General features: G+C 34.5%; 1 pseudogene; it reads right to left on the bottom strand.

The window, feature by feature from the left end:
- Positions 1-2,786: 2,786 nt before the first annotated feature.
- Positions 2,787-3,411, bottom strand: LOC118540703 (chromobox protein homolog 3 pseudogene; annotated as a pseudogene).
- Positions 3,412-7,562: the final 4,151 nt, after the last annotated feature.

Here is a 7,562-nt window from a genome sequence, read left to right as displayed (position 1 = left end):
TCTTGTTCATTGTAATAGGTAGTTAAATGGATTCAAGTCCCCCCTTCTGACTTGACCATCTCTTTTTCTCTGAAAGCAACCAATACACACTGGACCCTAAATTGAGATTAGAAATAATGGTATTAGTGGAAAATAAAATATCCCAGTTGGATCTCCAGATTAGGCTTTTGAGTAAAGAGTATTGATTATCAATAAATTGATGTTTTGACTTCTGTTCTGCTACTGTCCCTTGGGGATAGGGTTGTTGATCTAAAATCCTTTAAGGAGGAAAGACAAGTAGCAGGAAATTATTGGGGCACTCCAATATCATTGGTTTTGCTTCCTTTTGACAACAATAAAACTAAGTTCATAATCTATTATAGTTCACTTTATTCACTATATAAATGTTTGTTGAATGAATCAATAGCTCATGTCCAGCTCACAACCTGATGCTTGTCTCCCTTCAAGGATGTGTCTCCCAAGAGATTGGCCTTTGCTTGATTTGTAAAATACCAACTACCTTAATAAACTGAAATTTTGAATTAAATAATAAGAGTTCTGTACTGTATTTATTTTAGGGAAAAAAATGATCATTGTAGAGACAGATGGTAGAGTTCTCATCTTTAAAAAAAAAACACAAATAGGAGCTTTTAGAAATGTGGTGTGAAAATTGCATGAGAATAAAAATTAAGGAACTAAAGTTGTGATCTAGGAGATAAATTTTGTGCATTTCAGATATTTTCAATTCTACACAATGACAACTGAACTTATCAGTCATCTTCAGTAGCAAGTACATAAATTTTGTAAATGGACAATCAGATAATTTCTAAATTAGGACAGAAGAAAAAAAAATCTAGCTGCTGAAATCACCCAGCACACATGGAGAAATGAAAGTAAACATGAGCAAATGAAGTGAGAGTCACTGGATTAAAGGTGTGCTTTATCACAGTCCATGAAGAAAAATGTGAATATAGAATGTCTAATACTATTGAAAATAGTACCTATTGATATTGCAGTAGGTATTTTATAAGGGAAATAAAGGACTAAAATAAAAATCAAGACCTATCCAGAGCAGGAATTTTCGAATTTTATTTTACCCCACAGTTCCACCTTTCTTCCTCCTGCCTCCCACCCCCAGTTTGAATACTATAATTTGGAGATTCCTATAATTCTTATGACCCATTGAATAACTCTCCCAAAAATGTTTAGAGACATCCATTCATTTGGAATGAAGATAGTGATGGTGTGATTTCTATAGTTGGAGAAACAGGAGAGAGGGAGGAAGTGAGAGGGACTTGGGGAGGAGCCAGGGAGAGGGTGTCATGTCCCGGAAGAGAGGTGCATCAAAAATGGATGAAGGCAAGAGACCATGAAAACAAACAGGTGCTTCTTTTCAGCTTCATTGTCCTGAACTTCCCTCAAAAGACTTTTCTTATAAGTAGGATGACTATATAATTTATTGTCAAAACAGAGACACTTTTCTGAGTGAGGTGGAGTGCTATTAATAATTATGTCTGGACAATGGTGTAAATCCAACTTTCCTAGGCAAACAGGAATGAATGTCCAGTCCACACCAGGTTCCCTGTGGTGGGAGCTTTACTTCCTGTGATTACTACCTTCCTCCTCTCTTGTAGATACTATTAGAGTTATTTTGTTGTTGTTTTTTGTTTGTTTGTTTTTGTGCTTTTTTAATATAAAACTATTTATTGACTACTGTTTACCAATATTTACAATAACGTAAACAATATACAGTTGGATAACATTCTGATTACAAAATTATTGTTTTTCCTGGTTTCTGCTGAACCAGTAACTCAAATACTGAGAAGACTGAGCCTACATGTCAGGAATGAGTTGGGGTAAAGAAAATACATGCAGATTAAGAATTTGGATTATAAAAGTCTGTCCACCCATTTATTCCAGCAGGTGCTAAATTGCCAACATCTCTAACCATCTGATTATGATTAGGTTTCCATGAACAAAGTCTTAGACATTCCATGAATCATGACCTTTTAGTCAATACAGCACAGAGATTTCAACTTCTTGAAAAGGAATGGTTCACTAGAAGGAACCTTTAAATTCCATTTAACTAAGTTTTGCTTACCTAATTAAAACACACCAGGACTTGTCTAGTTTTGTCATTTGGGTAGGTAGGTTGTTGGTGGTGATAAAATTTTCCTTTCAGGGATCTTGCAAATGAACTTGCATTTATATGACTGTAGATATGGATATGGATTCTGATATGGCTGCTTTTAAATTGTCCAATTTAAAATTTTAAAATTCTTCAGGAAAAACTTCAGTTTAACTTTAAGTGATTTATTTCTTCAGTTGCTGAAAATGATAGTATCCCGGAAACACAGGCTTATCCATGGTTATAAAATGCTGTTTTTGTTTTGGTGAGTGTTAAAAAAACAAAAACCATTTATGTATGTATTTTAAGTATACACACAAAACCCCCCTAAATAAACAAAAAATCCAGAATGGTCCTTAGGCATATAGGAGTTAAACACAAATTCTGACTGAGTAACGACTATGAAGATTTCCCCCAACATATTAGAAAAGGTGTTCTCTAATGCAGGGGGATAATATACCATGGTCTCAGGTATTTTTTTCTGATAAAGGAAGCAGCTACAGAAAGCTTTTATTTGTTTAAAGTAACCAATGTTATAGATGTAAAAAAATCCAACAACTCCCCAATACTACTTCAAAACAAACATATCAAACTTGATTTTCATTAGAATGTTATTTCTTCACACTAATAAATCAAAAAACAAAGGCCCAGTTTTATATATATAATATATATGTATATATTATATATATATATATTGAGCTTCATCTTCTGGACAAGAATGCCAAGTTAGTCTCTCTTCATAAAAAGCAATTACAATCTGAGGACACTTCATATTTGCCTCTTTTGCCAGCACCAAGTCTGCCTCATCTGAATCTTTCCATTTCATGAGAAACATTAATTCTCCACTGTTGTCTGTGGCACCAATTATTCGTTCAGGATCAAGACCTCTGGCAAAGCCTCTTGGTTTATCAGCAGCATCTCTTTTCTTCTTTGATTTGCTATCATCAGATTCACTGTCAGATAAAGATATTCTTTTTGTACCATCTTTTTCTTTATCAGCTTTTTGAGAATTAAGAAATGCTTCAATTAACTCTGGACAATCTAAATTTTCTTCAGGTTCCCAAGTATTGTCAGCATCTGTAAATCCTTTCCACTTCAGGAAATATTCCACCTTCCCATTCACTACACGTTGGTCCAGTACTTTTTCCACCACAAATTCTTCAAGCTCTGCCTCTTCTACCTTTTTACTCTTTCCATTTTGTTTCTTTCCCATTTTTTGCAATGTAGTTTTATTGGAGGCCTTTTTTTTTTTTTTTGCAGACTTGAAGAGCTATTATTCACCGCCTCTGAGCTGCTCCGGGTCCGGGTCTGCGGCATCTCAAGCTCCAGCCACATCCGAGGAGGAGGGGGCTAGATACTATTAGAGTTTGATGAGTATGCTAAACCACGCAGGCTCCCAAAGGGTGGATACTCTGCTTTTGTTTCCTTTGTTTTCATAGCACACAGACTAATAGGAGTGGAATATGAGATGCTCCCTTTCCAGAGAAACCCCAACAATCTCCTTTTACTTTGGCTTCTTCTTGGGGTCTTAAGGAGTCTTTCAATGCTCTGTGGTAGTCCAGTTAAGGGCAAGACAGTCAAGGGAGTGGCTCTCCCACTCTTGGGCTGAGAGCTGTCTCTGCAAACTGTTCTCCTCCTGATGGTGTGTGTGCTCTGGACAGGATTTTTTTCACCAGAAGTCTGAGAGGCAGTTGTGAGCTTAAGGAAGGCAACAAGACAACAAAACAAAACGTTCTTTCTGCCATTGCTTTAGGTCCTTATGCTCAGGTAAGCCTCAGCAAAAATAATTCACCAGATGGATCTATCTGGTTTATTAGGATCCTGCACTGAGATTTGAGATCAAAGTTCCACAGCTGGTAATAAATTATTCCTTTACTCTGCTTGTATGCAAAATAGATAAATGATACATAGGGAGTGTTTTCACTTTAACTTCCTTTCATTTTTTATTTTAACTTTCCTGGTGCTCATAGTTTGATCTTCTGGAATATCCTGTCTTTTACCTGCCTGGAATATTCAGGCAATATCAAAAGTTTTTTAAGTTGTTTAACAAGTCTGTATCATTTTCTCAGAAGCCTGTAATTCTCCAGTTGGGGGCTATTCACAAATATTTCAGAGACAAGGGTAATTCTTTTTATTTACTTCCAGACACCAGCTCTTTCTGTTCAGCCAGATATCATTGGCTGTATTTCTATACTGGTAGATTCAACATCATTTCCAGCAATTGAGGAAGCCTTTTCTTTCCATTCTGTTTATTCCCCATTCATCTCACCAATATATGGCATTGATTTTGCTGTTTGTTATTTCTTTACGTTAGTTTTACCTTTACTTTTTAAAATATGAAATATACTTCTATAAGGATTGTGAGCATATATATACTTCTTAAAGAACAATAACAATAATCCAATAATGGGTACCCACTACCCAAGTCAAAAGTAGAGTATCAGAGATACTTTAGAAATTCTCTGTATGTTCTTTTCCAATTCCATTCCCATCCTGGGCAATATTTTAACTATTGTGTTAGTCATTCTTTTGCTTTTCAAGTAGTTATTTTATAAAATTGACTTTGTATTATCTATCTTAGGCAATATATTATTTAATTTCACCTTTGTTTGAACTTTCTATAAATGGAAGCTATCAGCTTTCACTGCAAAACAAACTACTTCAAAAGTTATTGGCTTGAAATAATAATTATTTGGCCATAATTTTTAGTTCAATAAAAATAAGTTATTTAATTGAAACATTAAGTGCTGGTTTCTCTGTCTAAAACAGCCTAAAACAGCCTAAATAAAATAAAATAAAATAAAATAAATAAAACAAAACACAGTCTTCCTGTATGTCTGAGATTCTTTTGGCCATTATTCTCAGATCTTTTTATTACAACATAAAATGCTATTGATGAATGACATGAATTTTTTTCACAGATGAAAAAATTGACATCATAATACTATGGCCTTGCAATAAAACCAAATAAAAAAACAAAACAAAACAATGATAGAGTGAACACAAATTGCTTTTTGGTATGATATGTCAAGCTTTTCTCTTCACTTAGATTTTCAAAGACAATAGCATATATTGATCCAATCTTAAGGCTCACAAAATGAAATAATTTTTGTACACTTTGAAATAATACTATATAATATATACATGCTATTGCCTGATTGGTTTTTTTCACATTCTCAAACTTTCCTTGAGCAAGCTCTTAAAAATTATATTTAACAGTAGAAAAGTTGAAGTCTCTTAAAAAAGTTTTTCTTACTTGAGTAGAGTTGACATACAATGTTACATTAGTTTCAGGTGTACAACATAGTCAACATAGTGATCCAACTTCTTCATGCATTATGCTAGGCTCACCACAAGTATAGCTGCCTCTGTCACTGCACAGAACTATTACAACACCATTGACTATGTTCCCTATGCCATACCTTTTATTCCTGTGACTTATTTATTCCATAATGAAAGCCTGTATCTCCCACTCTCCTTTACCCATTTTGCCTATCGTCTCACCCCCTTTCCCTCTCATGACCATCAGCTTGTTCTCTGATTCTGCTTTTTGTTTGTTTGTTCATTCATTTGTTTTGGATTCCATATATGAGTGAAATTAAATAATATTTGTCTTCCTCAGTCTGATTTATTTCACTTAGCATAATACCCTCTGGGTCCATCCATGTTGTCACAAGTGGCAAGATCTCATCCTTTTTATGGCTGCAAATATTCCATTGTGTACGTGTGTGTGCATCTTGGCTGTGGTAAATAATATTGCAATAAACATAAGGCTGCCTATAACTTTTTGAATTAGTGTTTTCATTTTCTTTGGGTAAATGCCCAGTAATGGAATTACTGGATTATATGGTATTTCTATTTTTAAAATTTTGAGAACCTCCATACTGTTTTCCACAGTGACTATACCAGTTTACATTCCCACCAACAATGCACAAAGGTTCTTCTTTCTCCACATTCTCGCCAACACTTGTTACTTCTTGTCCTTTAGAATGTAGCCATTCTGACAGGTGTAAGGTAATATCTCATTGTCGTTTTGTTTTCCATTTCCCTGATTAGTGGTGATGTTGAGCATTTTTTTCATGTGTCTGTTGGCCACCTATATGTCTTCTTTGGAAAAATGTCTATTCATGTTCTCTGCCCATTTTTATTTTTATTTTATTTTATTTTTTTTAAGATTTTTTATTCATTTGAAAGAGAGAGAATGAGAGAGAGCACATGAGAGGGGGGAGGGTCAGAGGGAGAAGCAGACTCCCCGCTTAGCAGGGAGCCCGATGTGGGACTCGATCCCGGGACTCCAGGATCATGACCTGAGCAGAAGGCAGTTGCTTAACCAACTGAGCCACCCAGGCGCCCTCTCTGCCCATTTTTAAATCAGATTGTTTTTTTGGTGTTGAGTTGTATAAATTCTTTACCATTTTGGATATTAACCCCTTATTGAATATATTATTTGCAAATATCTTCTCCCATTCAGTAGATTGCCTTTTGTTTTGTTGATGATTTCCTTCATAAAAAAGCAAAAGCTTTTTATTTTGATGTAGTCCCAATAGTTTGTTTTTACTTTTGTTTCCCTTGCCTTAGAAGACGTATCTAGAAAAATGTTGCTACAGCTGATGTCAAGGAAATTACTGCTTTTGTTCTCCTGAAAAGTTTAAAACTTTAAAAACAAAATCAAATAAGACAAAACTTGCTTAAAGTCTTATTGTCTACTTTCCAAACATCACCTTTTTGCCCTCAGTCCAAAAGGGAATGTTCCATTTTTGAAGTTTTTATAATGCATGTATTTTCTGCTTCTCTCTAGCCCTTGCTTAAACACACACACACACACACACACACACACACACACACATTCACTCACTCACAAACATTGAAAACACTAATGGATTCCACATAGGAGAGATGATTTAATTGTTTTTTAATAATAGGATAAAGTTAAGAAGATATAAAAGCAGCTTATGTTTTATATGTAAGATCCCAAGAGAAATTAAATGGATCCAAAATGAGCTGATCATAAGAATTGCTTTCCACATATTAGAAGCCAAGCATCGATAGCTCTCTAGAGTTCTTGAACATAATTAACTAATTTGAATAGAATAGTTGCCTCCGAAGCAGTCCCTCTGTTGCCTTCTAACTAATTTGAATAGAACTAATTTGAATAGAATAGAATATAATTTTAAGTAATGGTATCTGAAATGAATAAAGTATAAATTACATTTTTCTTTAGTCATATTAATGTAGATTAAGAAAATGTAGATTTGCTAAACAATTATGTAACTTGTGAGGATTCACATTATAAAAAGAGTGACCTCATTTTGCAAAATTATTAATTGCTTTCCTTGAAGCATGTAAGTCTTGGCTAACAAGTCATTAACCACTTTGTAAAAGCAAGGATGAGGAAAGACAGAAATCCTGAAAGCTACACCTTTAGGAGCCATTGCTAAGAAAAATAATTCAGAAA

This window comes from Halichoerus grypus, chromosome 7, assembly GCF_964656455.1.
Source record: "Halichoerus grypus chromosome 7, mHalGry1.hap1.1, whole genome shotgun sequence".
NCBI classification, from domain to species: Eukaryota; Metazoa; Chordata; class Mammalia; order Carnivora; family Phocidae; genus Halichoerus; species Halichoerus grypus.
This window is presented reverse-complemented; position numbering and strand designations above follow the sequence as displayed.